The 20134-nt window shown below is 49.1% G+C and overlaps 1 pseudogene; it reads right to left on the bottom strand.

Moving 5' to 3' along the window:
* Window positions 1-12666: 12666 nt before the first annotated feature.
* Window positions 12667-16956, bottom strand: LOC138999268 (HEAT repeat-containing protein 3-like; annotated as a pseudogene).
* Window positions 16957-20134: the final 3178 nt, after the last annotated feature.

Genomic DNA, 20134 nt, shown 5'->3' with positions numbered 1-20134 from the left:
TGCAGATACAGAGTGTTCTTGGCATTGTCTCTGGAGATGGTGAAGCGGCCCTTCACAGAGGCGGCGTAGTATGTGCTACCACCATTCCAACTAATAGCAGAAACCCACTCCAGACCCTTCCCTGGAGCCTGGCGGACCCAGTGCATGGCATGATCATCAAAGGTGAATCCAGAGGCTGCACAGGAGAGTCTCAGAGACCCCCCAGGCTGCACCAGGCCTCCCCCAGACTCCACCAGCCGCACCTCACACTGGACACCTGCAAACACAGAGACACAAGGTGGACTGAGAATCACATGGAAGCACCAACAGGCACAGGCACAGGTCTCAGAGCTCCCCACTCCTGAGAACGACCTTGAGAAATGATCAGGAGGAAAACGCAGCTTGGCACCAAGTCCATGGTGGAGCCCCTGGGGTCCTGTCTCAGGCGCTTGGGTTCTGGGTGTCTCCCCAACATGCCGAGCAAGGGCCCCCTTTTATGAGCAGGAGGAGAGCCACATTTGCATGGAGTCTGCATATCAGGTGCAACTGGGACCCTGGGCTGCATGTCTGACCTTGTGATCCTAGGGGCGACCCCAGATGGGAAAGGACTCAAGGGCGCTGGCCTCATGGGTTCCCGTCCTGACCCCCTTCCCTCCCTCCTTTTCTAGAGATCTATCAGCCTGACCCCATTTCTTTGGGGGCAGCTTCCAGGATTGAGAATCCTCCTTCCTTGGGTTTTGATGAGGACCCAGGGGTGCTCCCCCAGAGGCACATGGATGGGGCTTCCTCTTGCTCTCCTTCACCCTCTGTGGCCCATGTTGCCATTCTGGGTTTTGGGAATAAGAAGGTGCATTGGATGATGCTTTTATTTTGAGATTGAAAGATTCTCCTTGTTTTTGCCCCAATCACATTTTACACACATGAATATGTAATCAGACACTGCATGGTCCCTGCTGCCTGTCACTACTTGAGCCAAATAGGCAGGGACAAGGTTGAAACATATACAGGCATTCATTCCAATACTGTGGGCAATATGGGGGAGCAGCAGGTCACCCACAATAACCTGCTTTGCAGCCCCATAAGCCACCTGCTTCTGTTGAGTGAACAGATAGAATACAGTGCGGCCTTGATGGAGCTCAACTCAAATTACTCATATGTCAAATCAACAGTGAACGAGTGAGACACGTGATGCTGGGCTGCTGTTGTGGCATTCACTGTGATGTTCGCTGCGCCAACTAGCGGTGGGGTATCTGAAGCTGGCTGGTAACCCGAATTTTAGCTCGCAACTCAAAGCAAAAAATCCCCCAAGAGACACCTCGCATCTGGAAAAACTCATTAGTCAGGACACTCATAATTTAATGCCCCACTGTATTATGTGGGAAGTAGCCAAAGGCTCTGCCAAAGGGGCAGGTGACAGAGAGCAGAGGGCTGGGACCTTCAAGGGCTGGCGGGCTGGTTCCTGCAGGAACGTTGTTCATCTCCAGGATGATCGGCAGCTCCAAATGGGGAGGAGGGGCTGCACTTCCAGGTGAGCTCCCAGGTCCCAGTGCGGCTGCCAGCCAGGCTAGAAGGTGCCTTCTCCAATCAGAATAAACAATCACGGGGAACAGAGCAGGATGACCATGTCGTACAATTCTAGCCGGTTCCCCACACTCTATTCTTGCCCCTATGATAACTCGGACCTCTATATGTGAGGAGGCAGGAGAGGCTGGGCTGGACTCTGTGCCTGCAGCCTCCGTCTCTAATATGCTCTCCCTGCCACAAGCACACAGCTGCCTCCCCAAACCACAGATTTCACGGAACTTCCTGCTGTTCCTGTGCAAAAGCCCGTTTTCCCAGCCCCTCAAAGTGGGAGTATTTCCAGCATTTACAAGTGGAGCCAGGCTGGTGGTGCTCAGTGGTTGGCACAAAGTGCCCACAACAAAGGGTGTGAACTCTTTAGAACTAACTCATCCTGCCCAGGTAGCAGGTTTTTAATAATTGTGTGAACTACCCACTCCACACTGAGAAAACACGTGTGTGCACATATGTTGTAAATGAAGAAAAGACAATATTTTAGTATAAGAAATGTCCGAACATGTAGAGGATATTTTATCAGTTTTTATTGGAGCCAAACTGATGAAAACTGTGGGGGAGCAAGACCTCCAATGCACCGGAGAATAACCGTTTGCAGCTGCGTTTGTGCATTTGAAGTTCAGGAGGGAAGGTGAGGAGAGACATGGAGGTGGGAGAGAGCAAGGCGGGGACTGGATGCCAGGATAGTGAACAGAAGGTTCTCTCTCTCTCTCTCTCTCTCTCTCTCTCTCTCTCTCTTTTTCTCTCTTTCTCTTCTAATCTTTATTGTTGAAAGTATTCCATAGGCCCCCCTTTTCTCTCAATTACCCTCTCCCTCTCGCTCCCATTCCCTCCCCAGGCCCTCACCACCCCATTGTCTGTATCCACAGGTTAGGCATATACCAGTGATGGCGAACCTATGACACGCATGTCAGAGGTGACACAAAAAACTCATTTTTTGATTGATTTTTCTTTGTTAAATGGCATTTAAATATATAAAGTATATATCAAAGATATAAATCTTTGTTTTACTGTGGTTGCAAATATAAAAAAAAAATTTCTATATGTGACATGGCACCAGAGTTAAGTTAGGGTTTTTCAAAATGCTTACACACTGAGTTCAAAAGGTTCACCATCAGTGGAATATACTAATATGCAGACAAGTTCATTGGCTGATCTCTTCCCACCCACCCTCCCCTGCCTTCCCTCTGAGGTTCCATGGTCTGTTCATGCTTCTATGTCTCTGGGTCTATTTTTGTTTATCAGTTTATTTGGTCCATTAGCAATGCAGACTGGTGCAGCCATTATGGAAAACGGTATGGAGTTTCCTCAAAAAATTAAAAATGGAATTCTTATTTGACTCAGTGGTCCCACTTCTAGGAATAAATCCTAGGAAACCCAAAACACTCATCAGAAAGAATACATGCACTTCTATGTTCATAGCAGTGCAATTTACAACAGCTAAGCTTTGGAAACAGCCTAAGTGCCTGTCAGCAGATGATTGGATAAAAAAACTGTGGTACATTTACACCCTGAATATTATGCAGCCATGAAAAAGAAAGACCTCTTACCATGTGCCACAGCAGGGGTCCGTCAGCTAAGGGGTTAATCACCAAAATGCATAGGAACTCATACAACTTAACAAAACGAAGACAACAACACAATTGAAAAATGGGCAAAGGGCATCATAGGTAAGTGTCCAAAGTGGACACACAGATGGCCAGGACGTGCTCTCCTGAGGGTGGTCATGCTGATGTCAAAGGTGTGTTAACCCAGATGCACAGGAACAATGGACGGGGTGCTTAAGGCAAAGATGAGCCTTTTAGTAAAGAAGTCATAGGCCTGGGCGTGCCCACCCCCAGGACTGCCCAGGGAGGATGTGTGATCAGAGCCTCCTGTGAGGGTCCTGTCAATCACTGAGTTTTGTCAGATTTACGACAGAGACTCCATTTTGTTCACAAATACAATCCCTAAAACTAGACCTAGGACAGGGCTTTCGGTGAGGACTATGGCTGAGCAAAACTAATTTAAGATGGAGCAGGAAATGGCATCTTTGCTCAACTCTCCACCTGCTCCTGGTCCTGGAATGTTCCTTGTCTTGAGCGCCCCCTGGTGTCAAGGACGCTCCCTGCAGCCCAGCCCTGCTGTCTCCTCAGGGAGGTTAGTGTCTGGGCTCACAGGGACTTCCCCTCACTGTGTGTCTTGCACAGTAATACATGGCCGTGTCGTCGGCTCTCAGGCTGCTGAGCTCCATGTAGGCTGTGCTCGTGGACGTGTCTCCGGTTATGGAGACTCTGTCTTGGAACTTCTGTGCGTAGTTTGTTTCTCCATCTTCAGGGTCAACCCTCCCCATCCACTCAAGCCCCTGTCCTGGGGCCTGTCGCACCCAGTGCATGTACTAGCTGGTGAAGGTGTATCCAGAAGCCTTGCAGGAGACCTTCACGGAGGCCCCAGGCTTCCTCACCTCAGCCCCAGACTGCACCAGCTGCACCTGGGAGTGGACACCTGTGGGGGGGAAATAGGAGTGAGTGGAACCCCCCTTGACCCTCCCTGGACCCTCCTTAACCCAGGAAGGAGCCCCTTACCTGTCACCATGGCCACCAGGAGGAGGGTTCTCCAGCTCCAGTCCATGCTGAGGGCTGTGCAGTGAGCACTTCTGTAGGGGAGGGTGTGGCTGTGGGTGATTACTTCAGGGCACAGATTTACTCATATTTAACCTGGTGTACCTCCTGTCTTTTGCATATTCATGAGGCAGAGTATTTCATAGCTGAGGTCTTGACCCCACCTGAGAGAAGATGGGTGACACAGGGACCATGTTCAGTGGGAGTCTGAGGGTCCAAGTCCTAATTATTTTTTCTTTAAATTATGCCTTTATTGTTGAAGGTATTACACATGTCCCCTTGACCCACATTGACACCTTCTAGCCTGGCCCCAGGTGCCCAGGTCTTCACCATCCAATTGTCTGTGTCCCTGGATGACCCACATATGCATATGTTTGTTGGTTGACCTCTTCCACGCACCCACCCGACCACAACTCCCTCTGAGCTTCCCCAGTCTGCTCCATGCTTCCAGGTCTCTGGATCCATTCTCTTCATCAGTTTCTTTTGGTAATTAGGTTCCACATATGAGTGAGATCCTGTGAAAATTGTCTTTCTCTGACTGGCTTATTACACTTACCATGATACTGTCCAGGTCCCTCCATGCTGTCCCAAAGCATAAGAGATCCTTCTCTTTTACTGCTGCATAGTATTCTGTGGCATAAATATCCAAAAAGCTACTCATGGGCATTTGGGCTGTTTCCAGTCTTAGCTATTACAAATTGTGCTGCTATGAAGATAGGGGTGCATAGATTGTTTCTGATGGGTGTTTGGGTCCCTATCATATATTCCTAAAAGTGGCTTCACCAGGCAAAATGGCAGTTCCATCTTTAATTTTTTGAGGAAACTCCATACTGTTTTCCATAATGGCTGCACCAGCCTGCATTCCCACCAGCAGAGTATGAGGCTTCCCTTTTCTCCACATCCTCGCCAGCACTTGTCATTTGTTGATTTGTTGATGGTAGCCATTCTGACAGGTGTGAGCTGATACGTCATTGTCCTTTTAATTTGCAACTCTCTGATGGTCAGTGACTTTGAGCATTTTTTAAAAATATATTTTATTGATTTTTTACACAGAGGAAGGGAGAAGGATAGAGAGTTAGAAACGTCGATGAGAGAGAACATTGATCAGCTGCCTCCTGCACACTCCCCACTGGGGATGTGCAAGCAACCAAGGTACATGCCCTTGACCGGAATCAAACCTGGGACCCTTGATTCCGCAGGCTGATACTCTATCCACTGAGCCAAACTGGTTAGGCCTGAGCATTTTTCATATATCTCTTGGCCATCTCTATGTTTCCTTTGGAGAACTGTGTATTTAGGTCCTTTGCCCATTTTTTAATTGGATTGTTTTTCTTCCTTTGGTTAAGTTGTATGGGTTTCTTATACATTTTGGATATTAATCCTTTATCACATGGATCCTTGTCAAATATGTCCTCCCATACTGTGGGCTCCCTTTTCATTTTGTTGATGTTTTCTTTTGCTATGCAGACACTTTTTATTTTGATGTATTCCCATTTGTTTATTTTCTCCTTAGTTTCCTTTGTCCTGGGAGATGTATCTCTAAACACATTGCTATGATGTGTCTGAGAGATGTCTGAGATTTTGCTGCCTACAGATTCTTCTAAGATTTTTATGGTTTTCACACTCACATTTAGGTCTATCAACCATTTTGAGTTTACTACTGTGAATGGTATATGTTCATGTATTATTTCAGGGGTTTTTTTTTTTGCACATTTATCTGTTCAATTTTCCCAATAATATTTATTGAAGGTACTGTTGTGACTCCATTGTATGCTCTTGCATCCTTTGTCAAATATTAATTGAGCATAATGGCTTGGGTAGATTTCTGGGTTCTCTGTTCTATTCCATTGATGTATATAACTGTTCTTGTGGCCGTACAAAGCTGTTTTGATTACTATGGCTTTGAAGTGTAATTTGATATCTGGTATTGTGATCCCTCCACATTTGTTCTTTGATCTCAAGATTGCTATGGCTAAGTGGGGTCATTTTTGGTTCCATATGAATTTTTGGAGTATTTGTTTTAGATCTGTGAAATATGCTGTTGTTATTTTAATAGGGATTACATTGAATCTGTTGAGTGCTTTGGGTATTATGGACATTTTAATGATGTTAATTCTACCAAATCCATGATCACGGTATATTTTTCCACTTGCTTATATCTTCCTCTATCTCTTTATTCAACATCCTTTTTTTTTCTTAGTACAAGTCTTTTACCTGCTGGTTAAGTTTATTCTTAAGTATCATGGTGTTTTTGACGCAATGGTAAACGGGATTGTTGGTTTGGTGTCCTTTTCTTTCTTTTTAAAGAATGTATTTCTTTATTGATTTCAGAGAGGTAGGGAGAGGGAGAGATGGAAACATCAATGATGAGAGAGAATCAGTGGTTGGCTGTGTCCTGCAAGCCCCCTAGTTGGGATCACACTTCAACCTGGGCAAGGGGCCTTGGCCAGAATCAATCCTGGGGCTGCTCAGTCCACAGGCTGATGCTCTATCCAATCAGCCAAACAGGCTAGGGCTGGATTCCCTTTCTGAGAATTCATTATTGGTGCGTAAAAGTTCCATTGATTTCTAGTTGTTAATTTTGTATCCTTCTATATTGCTGAATTCATTTATTAAATCTAGGTGTGTGTTTTTTTGTGGAGACTGTCGGTTTTCTATGTACAATATCATGTCTTCTATGAATAATAAGAGTTTTACTTCCTCCTTTCCAAATTGAATGCATTTTATTTCTTCTTCTTGTCTCCTTGCTGTGGCTAGGAATTCCAGTACTATGTTGTATAAGAGAGGTGAAAGTGGGAATTTCTGTTTTGTCCTGTTAATTAGGGGAAATGGTTTTTTTTCTTTTTTTTGCTCATTGAGTATGATTCTGGCTGTGGGTCTGTCATACGTGTCCTTTGTTATGTTGAGATATGAGGCCTCTTCTCCCACTTTGCTGAGAGTATTTATCAAAAGTGGGTGCTGGGTTTTGTTGAATGCTTTTTCTGAATCTATAGATATGGCCATGCTATTTTTGTCTTTCAGTTTGTTTATGTGATGTATCATGTTTATCGATTTGTGAATATTATATCAGCCCTGCATCCCTGGGTGAATCCCATTTGGTCATGGTGTATGATCTTTTAAAAATATTGCTGGATCTATGTTGCTAATATTTTTTGAGGATTTTAGCATCTGTGTTCATCAGGGATATTGGCCTGTAATTATCTTTCTTAGGAGTGTCACCTGGTTTTGGAATTAGGATAATGCTGGGCTCCTGAAAAGAGTTTGGAAGTGTAGCTTCCTCTGATTTTCCTTTGAATAGTTTGGGGAGTATAGGTGTTAGTTCTTCTTTGGATGTTTGGTAAAACTCCCCTGTGAAGGCATCCAGACCAGGACTTTTGTTTGCTGGGAGGTTTTAGATTCCTGCTTCTATTTCCTCAGTTGTTATTGGCCTATTCAGGTTTTCTGATTCTTCCTGTTTCAGTTTTGGGGTACTGTGTCTTTATAGGAAATTGTCCATTTAATCCACATTGTCCAGCTTGTTGGCATATAGTTGTTCATAGCACTTTATTACAATCGCTTTTTTTCTGGGGTGTTGGTTGTTATGTCTCCGCGTTCCTTTCTGGCTTTATTTATTTGGGTCCCCTCTCTTTGTTTCCTGATGAGTCTGGCTAATGTTTCATCAATATTTTTTATCTTTTCAAAGAACCAAGTCATGGTTTCACCAGGGCCCATTCCTAATGTTGAAAGGTTCTGTAGTCACCAGAGCCGTCAATCAGGAGGGGACCAGGGGAGACACACAGAGGTCAGTGAGCAGTGCATGACTTGGGGAAGCTTTGCAGACACAGTGGGTTCTCATGGCTCTTGGAAACCCACCAAAGGAGCAAGGAGGGAAGTAAAGGAGGTCTACTCCATCCTGCAGACATGAGCAAAGTAAAGGTTTAGCCATTCCAGCACCTATGCCATGGAGGCTGGGAAAATGTTGAGATAGAGCAACAACCTCACAAGCAGCCTCTACCTGGGTTATAATCCTGTCTGAGCCCTCAAAGGACTGATCTACAGAGGATCCAACACCGTAATTATAAAATATAAAACTTTACACGATGATTTTAAATAAAAAATATGCAAAACTGTAAAGCTGTCTCCTTCACCAAGAGATTTCCCAAGTCGGCTGCTTGTTGAAATGAGATGATTTCCAATGAACCTTGTTAAACGTCCCTATGAAACTACATGGCACTGGAAACACACACTGCTGTCATCTCACATCAGTGCTGGTGTGACACCTATGGGGAGAGAGCTGAGGTCATTTCCTGTGGCACCAGAAACAGCAAGTCCTGGCACCTGTACAGGGGAGGTGACCAGGGAGCAGTCCTCAAGAGCCCTTTGCACCATTCAGATGGGTCCATCCGGCTTCCACTGTTGGCGGGACGTGCACCTGTTTTATTTACTGTGGGCCTGTCAGAAGGAGGGGCCCTATGGGGACAGGTGGGCATGTGGGGCAGACCCCGAGCTCAGCACCCAGGGGCCTGGGCTGTGCTGGGGTCTCTCTTGGTGGGAAAGTTTCCAAGTACAGGCCGCTGAGAGCACTGAGGATGGTCTCTGTGGAGAAAGAAAAGCAGGAAATACAGACACGTGGTGAGGAGAGTCCCCATCACTGCCCACATGTCCTCTGCCAGCAGCAGTGCTACCCCCTCCTCTGGCGTCTGCAGTGAGAAAGCGGGAAATGAGAGCCTCAGAGAAAGAGCAGGAGCCATCCCTGGAGGCAGCTGAGAGCTTGAGAGGAAATCCCTGTGCCCAACAGGAAGGCCCTTCCCTCCCACCTCCCTCTGCCCCTGCTCCTGGGCTGCTCTCTGTGCTGTGGGTCCTGAGCGCCCCCTGGTGTCCTGAGTGCCCCCTGCAGCCCAGCCAGGCTGTCTCCTCAGGGAGGTTTGTGTCTGGGCTCACACTGACTTCCCCTCACTGTGTCTCTTGCACAGAAATACATGGCCGTGTCCTCGGCTCTCAGGCTGTTCAGTGTTAAGTAAGCTTGGCTCTTGGACGTGTCCCTGGTGATGCTGAGGCGGGATTTCAGTGTTGGGTTGTAGTGTGTACTTCCATCATACCATACAGCTCCAACCCACTCCAGCCCCTTTCCTGGAGCCTGGCGGACCCAGTTTACACCATTGCTGGTAAGAGAGAATCCAGAGACAGTGCAGGTGAGGGAGAGGGTCTGCGAGGGCTTCACCAGTCCTGGGCCCGACTCCTGCAGCTGCACCTGGGACAGGACACCTGGGGACAAGGAGCGTCAGTCCTGTCAGTCACCTGCAGTCACAGCCATCCCATGACCCCTGCCTGACCTCTGAGACCCTCACCTTGGGGAGCTGTCAGCAGGCACAGGAGAAGACCCAGCAGTCTCATCTTCTTCTAGACCACAGCTCTGCCTTCCCAGAGACTCAGCCCTGTGTGAGCTGTGAGCCTGAACAGCCCAGGAGAGTATGTACCCTGGAGCTTTAAGAGAAATTTGCATGTGGGGCAGCCTTTCCTATAAGTGGAGGGACTGAGGTCAGGCTGCCCTGGTCATTCTGGAGGCCCTCTTCAGGCATCACTTCCCTTGACCTCATTCACCTTGTAAGTCAGGGACAGGGACAACCTGGGTCGTGAGCACATTGGAAATACGTCAAAGAATGGCCTAAACTCGCTGAGAAAAAGAAGAAATTGTGGACTTGATGAGTAGGTTATACTTTTAACTTCTCATGTATCTTTTGAACAGGTATCAAAGGCATTAGCATTTGTTCAGACCATTTCTTTTTTTCTAAATATATTTTATTGATTTTTTTACAGAGAGGAAGGGAGAGAGATAGAGAGTCAGAAACACTGATGAGAGAGAAACATCGATTAGCTGCCTCCTGCACACCCCCTTCTGGGGATGTGCCCGCAACCCAGGTATATGCCCTTGACCGGAATCAAACCCGGGACCTTTCAGTCCGCAGGCCGACGCTGTATCCCCTGAGCCAAACCGGTTTTCGGCTGTTCAGACCATTTCTGAATCTCTAAATATTATTGTATCCAGCATTTCTAGATTTTTAAAATCTAATTTTATGGAAATAATTCCTACCATTGTACAAAAAATAAAAATGAAGGACAGCCTTTCTCAATAGGTTATACCTTAATATATGATGTTGTTTTGATCTGAGAATCTACCTTCCAAGTACAGAAAGGTGAGACACCTGTGAATCTTGAAGTTGGAAATTTTCTCATTGTGTCTGCAGATTCCTGAGCAAACTATTTGATATGCAAACTCATGGCCTATTGCAGATACCCCCCTAATAGCTACATCAGAAATAGTCATGACTTTAAGCAGAGAACAGACACGAAATAAAAGCAGTGATCATGTATGTACACAACTCAGAATCATTCATATGTTGAAGTGATATGGCAGCCTGTTAAGTGACCTGATTTCTCATTCTAGTGTTATCAGTGATGTTGGGTTCAGAGTGAGGGGAATTGGAGAATTCCTAGCAAACATTTTCTCACAGGAAAGGGAACTTCAACCCTGTCAGGAACCCCTCACTCCCAGCCTCCTCTGTCCAGTCCCTGGTGATGCTCACTGTGCTCAGAGGGTGCCTGGCTCTCCCCCTCACATACCACCACCTGAATGTGCAATGCACACATTCTCCCATCAGGCACAGGATTAGGAAAATATTCTATTGCTAAGTTGTCATTTAATTTTCTTGATGGAATATTTGGTGGAACAGATATTTTTACTTTTATTAAAGTTCAGTTCATCAGTATTTTCTTGGATGGGACCTGTTTTGGGTGATTTTACAAAGAATTCACCAGTAAATGCTGGGCTTCCAAGGCCCATGTGGCTTGGCTATAGCAGCCACAGGGGCTAGAGCAGGGGAGCGCTTCTGGAAAACTAGCAGAAGGCCCAGAAGGAAGTGAAGTGTAGGGATGATAGAGACACCTCATGTCATCGTAGGAAATTCCTGAATAATGATGAGCAGGAGTTGATTGAAGTAGAAACGATAAAGATAATGCAGGCAGGGATCAAGAGAAATAAGGAACCTGTCACTGCAAACTGGTGGGAACAAGACCCCTGTTTCCTACATGCACATTCCCCCAGTGTCTCTGTTCTAGAAGGTGACACCTTTCCAGGTCCAAGGTATTCCAACTTGGACACCTTTGGGTTGATTAATCACATGATCTCACCATGAATCACCAAAGTTGCATAATTCATTGGGGTCCCATTTATGAAATCTCTCAACACTCACTGGGAAGAGTGGACATTCCTCACTGTAGGAGCCAAGGTGATGGTGTGTCTGTATGAGGAGCCTTCATTCCATTAGACCAGGGCTCCTGTCTCAGTCCATCATCTTCATTGTAATCACCATGAACATCCTCCTCCTCATCATCATCACCATCATCATCATCATCATCATCACAATTTGCTTACTTATAATCATTCTTCTCGTTTTCTATGAACATGCTGGTTGTCCACACACAATGACTTCTTATAAGGAAACAAAGCAGGCGCTTCCTCTTCAGATGCCATTAGGGATTGAGACCCCAATGGCCCAACTGTAAGTTGACACAGGTCTTTGAAAAAGCTGATGACTGATTGGTGGGAAAAGGCAGATTCCCAACAAGATATTGGACCAAGATTCCTTTACATTTCTATCATCACCACCACCACCACCATCATCATTCTCAACATCATTATCACCATCTTTTGCTTACTTATAATTATTCTCCTCATTTTCTTTACATGTGGTTTTAGTACAGTTATAAGGACCTATTTTTCCCTCAATTTTTGCTCATTTTGTATAGTTGTATGTAAAATGAGGGGCCATAGTCCATTTTCTTTTTAATTTGACATCTAACAACTGATGGCTCTATGTCGCCTCTTCTCCATCTGCCCCACACATGGGAAATCAGATAAGAAATCACCGTTTTCTTTTTTTAATTAAAAACATATTTATTAAAAATATTTTCCTCCAATTCTGATGAGATATCAAATTAAACAAGGAGAGAGGTTACAAAGCAATACCCATCTGATCTGGTTCTATAGAGGGTGATAGAGATCTCATTAGCTCTTTCGTACATTCTACTAAATAGTGGAAAACAAATTCAATTCATTCACTTCACAAAAGGTAAACATAACTGATATACTTCATACCAAAAATATTTTATCAAGCTTGTCTTGAAATTTGTTAAAAAGTCAGCCAATATACAATGATATTGACTTAAAAGAGCATCCAAGCAATGCTTTTGGTTTTCCTGTTTTTCAAAATTCAGTCAAATCTGCACGGCTCACGGACACCCCCTGAGGTTCCTCCGTGCTGCCAGCCTCCCTGTCTGGAGACTAAGGTGGAGAGAGCAGGAGAAACTCTGTTCTGATCCCAGAACTCAAGGAAGGAAGGTTTCTGACAGGCTTCAGAGTTCTGAGACCTTCACATCAACACACAGATACAGACCTTGAACAAGGGCTTTCAGAAATGCACACGCACCAGGGACCCTGTAGAGGTGAACACTTGGGGACAAGAACTGCTCTCTTTCAACGGGTCAAGCAGCCAGTCTTTTCTCAAGTCCCTTGATAAGCAACAAACCTCCGCCAGAGCATCTTCACGTTGTGGAGAAGCACAGCTGATCGTGCTGTATCTGTCTTCCCTTCTTTTCGGATCTTCACCTTGGAGACCGGCTGGGATTCTTTCAGGGCAGGTAACAAATGCATCTGCAGGAGGCCCTCTCAGCTTCGTTGCCATCGAGGAACAAATGGAAGAGGGCGCCGGGCCTCTCCCCCACCACCAGCGAGCGGCCCTGGGTGGCCCCTCCAGCAGAAGCACTGATGGTCTTGAGAGGTTCAAGGGCACCGTCTTCCTTGGCGAGGACGCTGCCTGCGGTTCCCAAAATACTTACCACGTTCACTCCCCCCCCCCCCCCCGCCCCCCACGCTGCCCTTTGGATGCTGCTCTGCACAGCGTCACCAGTGGGTCGGGGTCAGGCATTGAGAACTGTTCTTGGCGGCCATTGTTTGCAGAAGGGCCCTCCAGGCACTGCCTATGGCTTCCAGGAGTCCATGTGCTTGGAAAGTCTGCCTGAGTAAAGAGCGGGTGGACAGGTACTGCGCCAGGGCCTGGAGGGCCGCCCGCCCAGGGGCTCCGCCTGCAGCGGGGACAGGAGACTGTGGAGACCCCCGCGGGCTCGCACTGCACGGTGTCCATCTTTCTAACAAAGGCTTCCACCGGGGATCCTGGAACACGTGCCCCTGCAGCGCTGCTGGGAAAGGCGGGTTTCTCAGACCCCTTCCTGGGAGTGGGGGGTGGGTGAGGCCAGCAGGCATCTCGGGGAAGAGGCAGAGGGGTGACAGCATCTGCCCACCCTCGCCAGGGGCTCTCCATGCGCCTCGCTCTGGTCCCTGGAAAGCTCTTCCTCCCACGCGGGTCGGAGGCATCTGCGCTGAGCACCTGCTGACAGGAACCTGCAGCGGGTCTGCTGCGCCCTCAGCAGCGCTGGGCCTCTGGGCTTCTGGGGAGCGGGCGGAAGTCAGTCCCAGATGCACATTTTCCTCCTTACCCTTCTCTCAGGAGGAGCCTCCTCCATCTCATCGCTGTGGTCAGACCCCGCCCTTCGCCTTCTCCAGCCTTTCCTCGGCCTCCAGGGCGGTTTCCATCTCCATCTCAGCCTCCTGCCTCTGAGTGCCCACTGCGCCCGTGTCCGTTTCCAAAACTTCGGATGAGCCCTTGGGAGGCGCTGATGATCCCTGCTTGGCTCTTGGACGGAACCATGTCCTTTGGGGTCCACACTGCGCCGCCCCAGCGGCTCCCACAGGACACGCTCCAGGGACCCCCCAGGAGACAGCGTGTGGCCTCCAGCCCGCTCCATGCTGCGCCCCGAGAGCTTCCAGTAGCTCTGGGGGACCCCAGGGACCGCCCGCAGACAACATGCTCCTGCAGCAGCCAGGTCCCCTGGGGGGAACCCACCCAAACACGGTCCCACCATCTCCAAACGCCCTCTGTGCTGACACAGACGCTGCGCCATCACTGCGCTCACACACCTTCCCCAGCGCGTGCGGCCTCGCGGCCACGTTCTCACAGGGTTTCTGTTCTGCTCTTTCTCCTCCATGGAGGCCCCGCGTCTGAACCCACAGCGCTGCCCTCTGGGAGCAGTGTGACCCAGGTCATGGGATCCGCAGTCACCATGTCCTCGCAAACCTCAAAGCCTCCAAAGCACTGAGATCCCTGAGGTGCCGCCGCCTCTCCCTCACCACCAGGCTGGGGTCCAGCAGCAGCGGCCATATAAGAGGGCGCAGGGGTCCAGGCCAACCAGGATCCAGGGGCCCAGGAGCACCAGCTGCTGCTGCACCAGCTGGTCCAACCCCGTGCACAGGCACTATGGACCTGGGCCCTGGGGGCTGGAGCTTTCCCAGCAGCTCCGCCTCCTCTTGCTCAGTCCCTTTCTCTGCTGCTGCCAACTGGGCCTGACAGCTGCCTGGAGGGAGAACTGAGGTCTCTGGAAGCGCTTAGTCCTGCTCTGGCCCATGGCAATGTGAGGACCAAGACGGGATGGCAGTGGCGAGTTGGTGGCGGCTGCCCAGCTGGTGGCAGGGCCTTTAGGAGGAGGTGGTAAGTGAGGCAGCTCACCTGGGCCTGGGACTGCAGGGGCCACAGGGAAAGCAGTGCCAGGCTTCAGGGAGGAGGCCATAGTTTTCTTGGTAGAAGTTATTGGGAGATTGAAACCACACAAGTCCCTGGAGGCAGAATTCCTCCCCCTCCCCCACCACCTCGCCAAAATAAAAGCCCTGCACCCTCTCCTTTCCAGTCTCCATCCAAGCAGGTCTGACTTGCTGAGTGATCTTTCCTGTGCTTCTCAGGGGTTTCAATCAGGAGTATAATAACCATCCCACGTGCCCTTGGTGTGTGTGTGTCATGAACATCTGTACCAGCTGCTGTGTCTCTGCTTCTGCATGGGGTCCACTCCTCTGGGTGCTGTGAGCATGAGGACAAGACCAGGACTGTCACCTGTGGGTCCTTCTTCTGCAGCTTTGGGTTCACACACATGTGTGGCCCACGGTCCAACATTCAGGGGAGCTGCATTGTTGAGTCATTGGAGCCTCTTGTTAGATTCAGGTGACGTGGGTCAGAAGATTTGATGATAAAACTTATTATGGCCCAAGTGTGTATCTAAGAGACTCTCTGCCTTTTGTTCACAGGAGAAAGTTGTCTCTCTTTACAACAGACTTTCCCACTCAGAGACTCTGACTTCCAGGATCTAGAGGTTCCCTGAGGGAAACTTTGACAGGAAGAGGAAACCACACAGGAACCAGACCAGACCTCCAACTGCACCTGCTGCTAGGATGGTCCTTGTGTTCAGGGACTTTGAGTGCTCCCTGGTGGTCAGAGACCTTCCTGCAGGGAGGTTAGTGTCTGGGCTCACACTGACTTCCCCTCACTGTGTCTCTAGCACAGTAATACACGGCCGTGTCCTCGGCTTTCAGGCTGCTCATTTGCAGATACAGCGTGTTCTTGGCGTTGTCTCTGGAGATGGTGAAGTGGCCCTTCACAGAGGCGGCGTAGTATATGGGATTACCACTACCATAACTAGTGTATGCGACCCATTCCAGCCCCTTCCCTGGAGCCTGGCGGACCCAGTTCATACGATAGTCACTGAAGGTGAATCCAGAGGCTGCACAGGAGAGTCTCAGAGACCCCCCAGGCTGCACCAGGCCTCCCCCAGACTCCACCAGCTGCACCTCACACTGGACACCTGCAAACACAGAGACACAAGGTGGACTGAGAATCACACAGAAGCACCAACAGGCACAGGCACAGGTCTCAGTGCTCCCCACTCCTGAGAATGACCTTGAGAAATGATCAGGAGGAAAACGCAGCTTGGCACCAAGTCCATGGTGGAGCCGCTGGGGTCCTGTCTCAGGTGGTTGGGTTCTGGGTGTCTCCCCAACATGCCGGGCAAGGGCCTCTTTTATTAGCAGGAGGAGAGCCCCATTTGCATGGAGTCTGCACATAAGGGTGCAGCTGGGACCCTGGGCTGCATGCCTGACCTTGTCATCCTAGGGGCGACCCCAGATGAGAAAGGGCTCAAGGATGCTGGCCACAAGGGTTCCCATCCTGACCCCCCTCCCTCCCTCCTTTCCTGAGACCCGTCACCCTGACCCCATTCCTTTGGGGGCAGCTTCCAGGATTGAGAGTCCTCCTTCCTTGGGGTTTTGATGAGGACCCAGGGGTGCTGTCCAGAGGCACCTGGATGGGGCTTCCTCTCACTCTCCTTCACCCTCTGTGGGCCATGTTGCCTTTCTGAATTTGGGAATAAGAATGTGAATTGGATGATGCTTTTATTGTGAAGCTGAAAGATTCTCCTGTTCTTTCCCTCAATCAGATCATCCACAAAACTCGAACCTCTACATGTGAGGAGGCAGGAGAGGCTGGGCTGGACGCTGTGGCCACAGCCTCTGTCTCAAACCTGCTGCCACTTTCACAAGCACACAGCTGTCTTCTAGAACCACACATTTCCCTTAACTTCCCTGCTGTTCCTGTGTAAAAGTCCTATTTCCAGCCTCTCAAAGTGGGAGAATTTCCATCATTTAATAATGGATTTCTGATGGGTGGTGGGGGCTGGCTGGCTTGGGTCAATGGAGGGAAAAAGGACATATGTGATACTTTCAACAATAAAAAATTATTAAATATAAATAATTAAATAAGTAATATTAAAAAATGGAGTCCTTGCCCTGGCCGGTTTTCTCAGTGGACAGAGCATACCCTTGGGAACCAAAAGGTTTCGAGTTCGATTCTGGTCAAGGGCACGTACCTTGGTTGAAGGCCCCTTCCATGCCCTTGCCCTGGTCACAGCTTGTGCAGGAGGCAACCAATTGATGTGTTTCTCTCACATCGATGTTTCTCTCTTCCCCTCCCTCCCTTCCACTGTCTCTCTGAAAAGCAATGGGAAAATATCCTTGGGTGAGGATGAAAAAAAGATAAAAAAGGAATATTTTGGGTCTTAGAAATCAAAGTTCTGGGTAGAGAGTTGAGGCACCACGTCTTCCTTGGGGGCAGGTGAGCTCCTCCCTTCTCAGAGGAGAGCGGCCACCTGTGTCCATCCTCCCACAGCCCCAGGTGAGGACAGACGGACACAGGAACCTGGGAGTGTGGTCACTTGTTCCTCTGGGAAGGTGGCCACCACCACTTGGAAAGTGCAGTCACTCTGCAGAGGGGGTGGGGCATGGAAATGTCAAACACCACGAAGCCTTACTTCTCTCTTCATTTTTTTAAAATACGGTTTTTAAAATTGAGTTTGGAGGGAGAGGAGAAGAGAGTGATAGAGAGGCGGAAACTGTGTTAGAGACAAAAGTGGATGGGCTGCCTCCCGATCTTAGTCTAAAAACATTCTGTTGTTTCTGCCTGGTTGGTTTCTGTGGTTGGGCTGCTCAGACTGCCATGTCTGCCCCGGTCTACCCTCCACCTGCCTTTGTTTCCCATGGACCCTGCCCACAACCCAGACATGTGCCCTGAGCAGGAATCATTCTGTGACCTCATGGTTCCTGGGAGGATGCTCAACCTCTGAGCCACACCCCCGGGATCCTTCCCTTTCTGAGTAGCATGTACGTGACTCAGGGTTCGCTCAGTGGCTGCAGGTCTCTGACTGTGTTTGAGAGCCCGACAGATGCCAGTTCTGATAGTTTCGGTTTGTTTTTTGATGTTTTTGTGGAGGAACAAGAGTTTGGAGCTGCCTACACCACCATTTAGCTTCAGCCCCTTCTGCTCAGTGACTCCTTTCGAACAAACAGAGAATGAGAAGGGAGAAGAGCAACCGCCCTGGAAATCTAACAACAGCAGAGAAAACAGAGGGCCTAGTGCCCATCCCAGGCCAGCAGAGGCGAGAGGAGGGGCCCAGGCTGAGCAGTGACTCTGGTGTTTGTAAAGAGACCCTGTGTTTTACGAAGATGAGCTTCCTGTTCCTGGAGGACCCCAGACACACGTCCAGAAGGGGAGGCTTTTAGAGTGGTTACCTTGACGGGCAGGCAGACAGGGCAGTGTCCATGGGAAACAAAGGCAGGTGGAGGGTAGCCGGGGCAGGCAGGGCAGTCTGAGCAGCCCAACCACAGGGACCAACCAGGCAGACATAACAGAACGTTTCTGGACTCAGAGCGGGAGGCCTGGGAAATGAGGAAGGGCCTGTAACAGTAAGGTGAACGCCCACAGGGGAACGGGGGACATGCAGGTCCCTTTCTGGGCAAGAACAATGAGGGGGGAATCAGGTGGGCACACGGGTGGACACAGAGCAGGCTGGTGGCACATATTCACCCAAGACCATTAGTGGGCCCCTCCCCACGCGGGGAGCCTGAATCTGCTTGTAATAAATGCTCCACACTTTTGCTCAAATCTTCTGGTCCAGATTTCATTCTTGGACTTGTTGACACCCGATTCTGGGGACAGAAAAAGCTCTGCTCGCTGTTCTGGTTATCAAGTTTGGCTCAAATAAACTCTTTAAAATATTCTCCAGGGGATGTGCTGCAGTGATGGGGAAGGTGGCAGGCGATGAGGCTTACTTCCAGGGGGCAGTCTGTTCTGGTTCACGGTCATCACCCTCTCCTCTGGCTGTTACATGTGGGTTGTCTCCTGGCCTCAGAGTATTTCTTATCAGAGCCTTGGGCCCCTGGGTCCCATTACTCAGTACCCGGTGGACCATCATCACACCCTTCTGTGCAATGGGTATGGCTTGTGGCTGATTCACGTGGAGAGTCCTTGTGTGCCATGGTATTGTGCAAGTCTAAAGGCATCAGGAATGGTCCGGCTCAGCTACTCTGGTTCCTGCAGACGTTCCCCTTTGCAATTGCCTCCCTCTCCATCTCGATTGCTTACAGACCAAACGCCAAAAACAAACTTAAAGAAGGTACCCAACCTTTCCAGGCACTGACATCACCTTACACTTATCGGGGGATGGTGTGCTTACTCCACCTCTCTGCTTTCTGTGAAGTCATGACCCTGTAGTTATTCATGATTTCTTACTAATGGCCTGGTGTACGAAATTTGTGCATATTAAAAGGGAATTAATTAGAGGAAATATTTTAATATTTCTATTTGCCCTTTCTCTTTAATAGAAGTATCAGAGATGAAAGAAAATTGGTAAAATGTATATGAAAATCATTCTCCTGTCAGAGTCTGGGGTGCGCCATGGAACCAGAGTCCAGTTCCTGCCCACCCACGTGTGCCTCGAAATCATGGGAGACCTAGACCCATCCGGCACCACCCCCAATGGGCTAGATTCAGACCCAGAAGGCCCAACCACCTCAAGCCCTGCCGGGGGAGGAGGGCGTGGCCTGAGGTTCCCTGGCCAAGGCTATGGAGAGAGGCCTGAGGTCCCTGCCTCCCCCACCCTGTTGAGACCCCCCAGGCAGGGGGCGTGGCCTCAGGTCCCTGGCCTGGTGCTTCGGTGGGGGCATGGCCTGAGGTCACCTATCAAGCCCCGCAGACTGAGGCTCCACAAAAGTTCCCCGTCAAGCCCTGTATTGGGGGGGGGGGGAGGGGCACCGCCTCAAGTCCCCGCTCATTGCTCATTAAGGCTCATTATGGGAACTCGGCTTTCGTTGTGGGCACAGGCATCTTGACCGATACTGTGTGATGGTCACTGTGCATATTCCCTCTTCATTAGATAAGATTCTCTGCTTGGGTTTGAGTAGCTAATAGGAAAAGGTTGTATGTTTCCCATTCTGCAGACTAACCTAGCTGGCAGGGTACTTCTAGTTACCTTTGTGAAGGCCTTGGCTGTGTTGGTGCTCTCTCCCTGCCATCTGGTTTAAGCCACGTACTGAATTTGCTTGTTGATCTACCTGTGCACCCACCTTTTCACTGAAACAACTTACCCATTCACCTACATCTTAGCTGATTAGGGGTTGCTTTTCGGTAAGGTAAACTCTGTTAGAGTTAATCAATGGAAATACAACTCAGATTTATTAGAGGCATGGTCCTCTCCTAGGGAAACAATGACAGTAGTATTAATGGTGCCAAGAA

Source organism: Myotis yumanensis, unplaced genomic scaffold, assembly GCF_028538775.1.
Source record: "Myotis yumanensis isolate MYYU_CA2020_CCGP unplaced genomic scaffold, mMyoYum1.0.hap1 SCAF_1, whole genome shotgun sequence".
Lineage (NCBI taxonomy): Eukaryota > Metazoa > Chordata > Mammalia > Chiroptera > Vespertilionidae > Myotis > Myotis yumanensis.
Note: the sequence above shows the minus strand (reverse complement) of the source record. Positions and strands in the feature narration are given on the sequence as shown.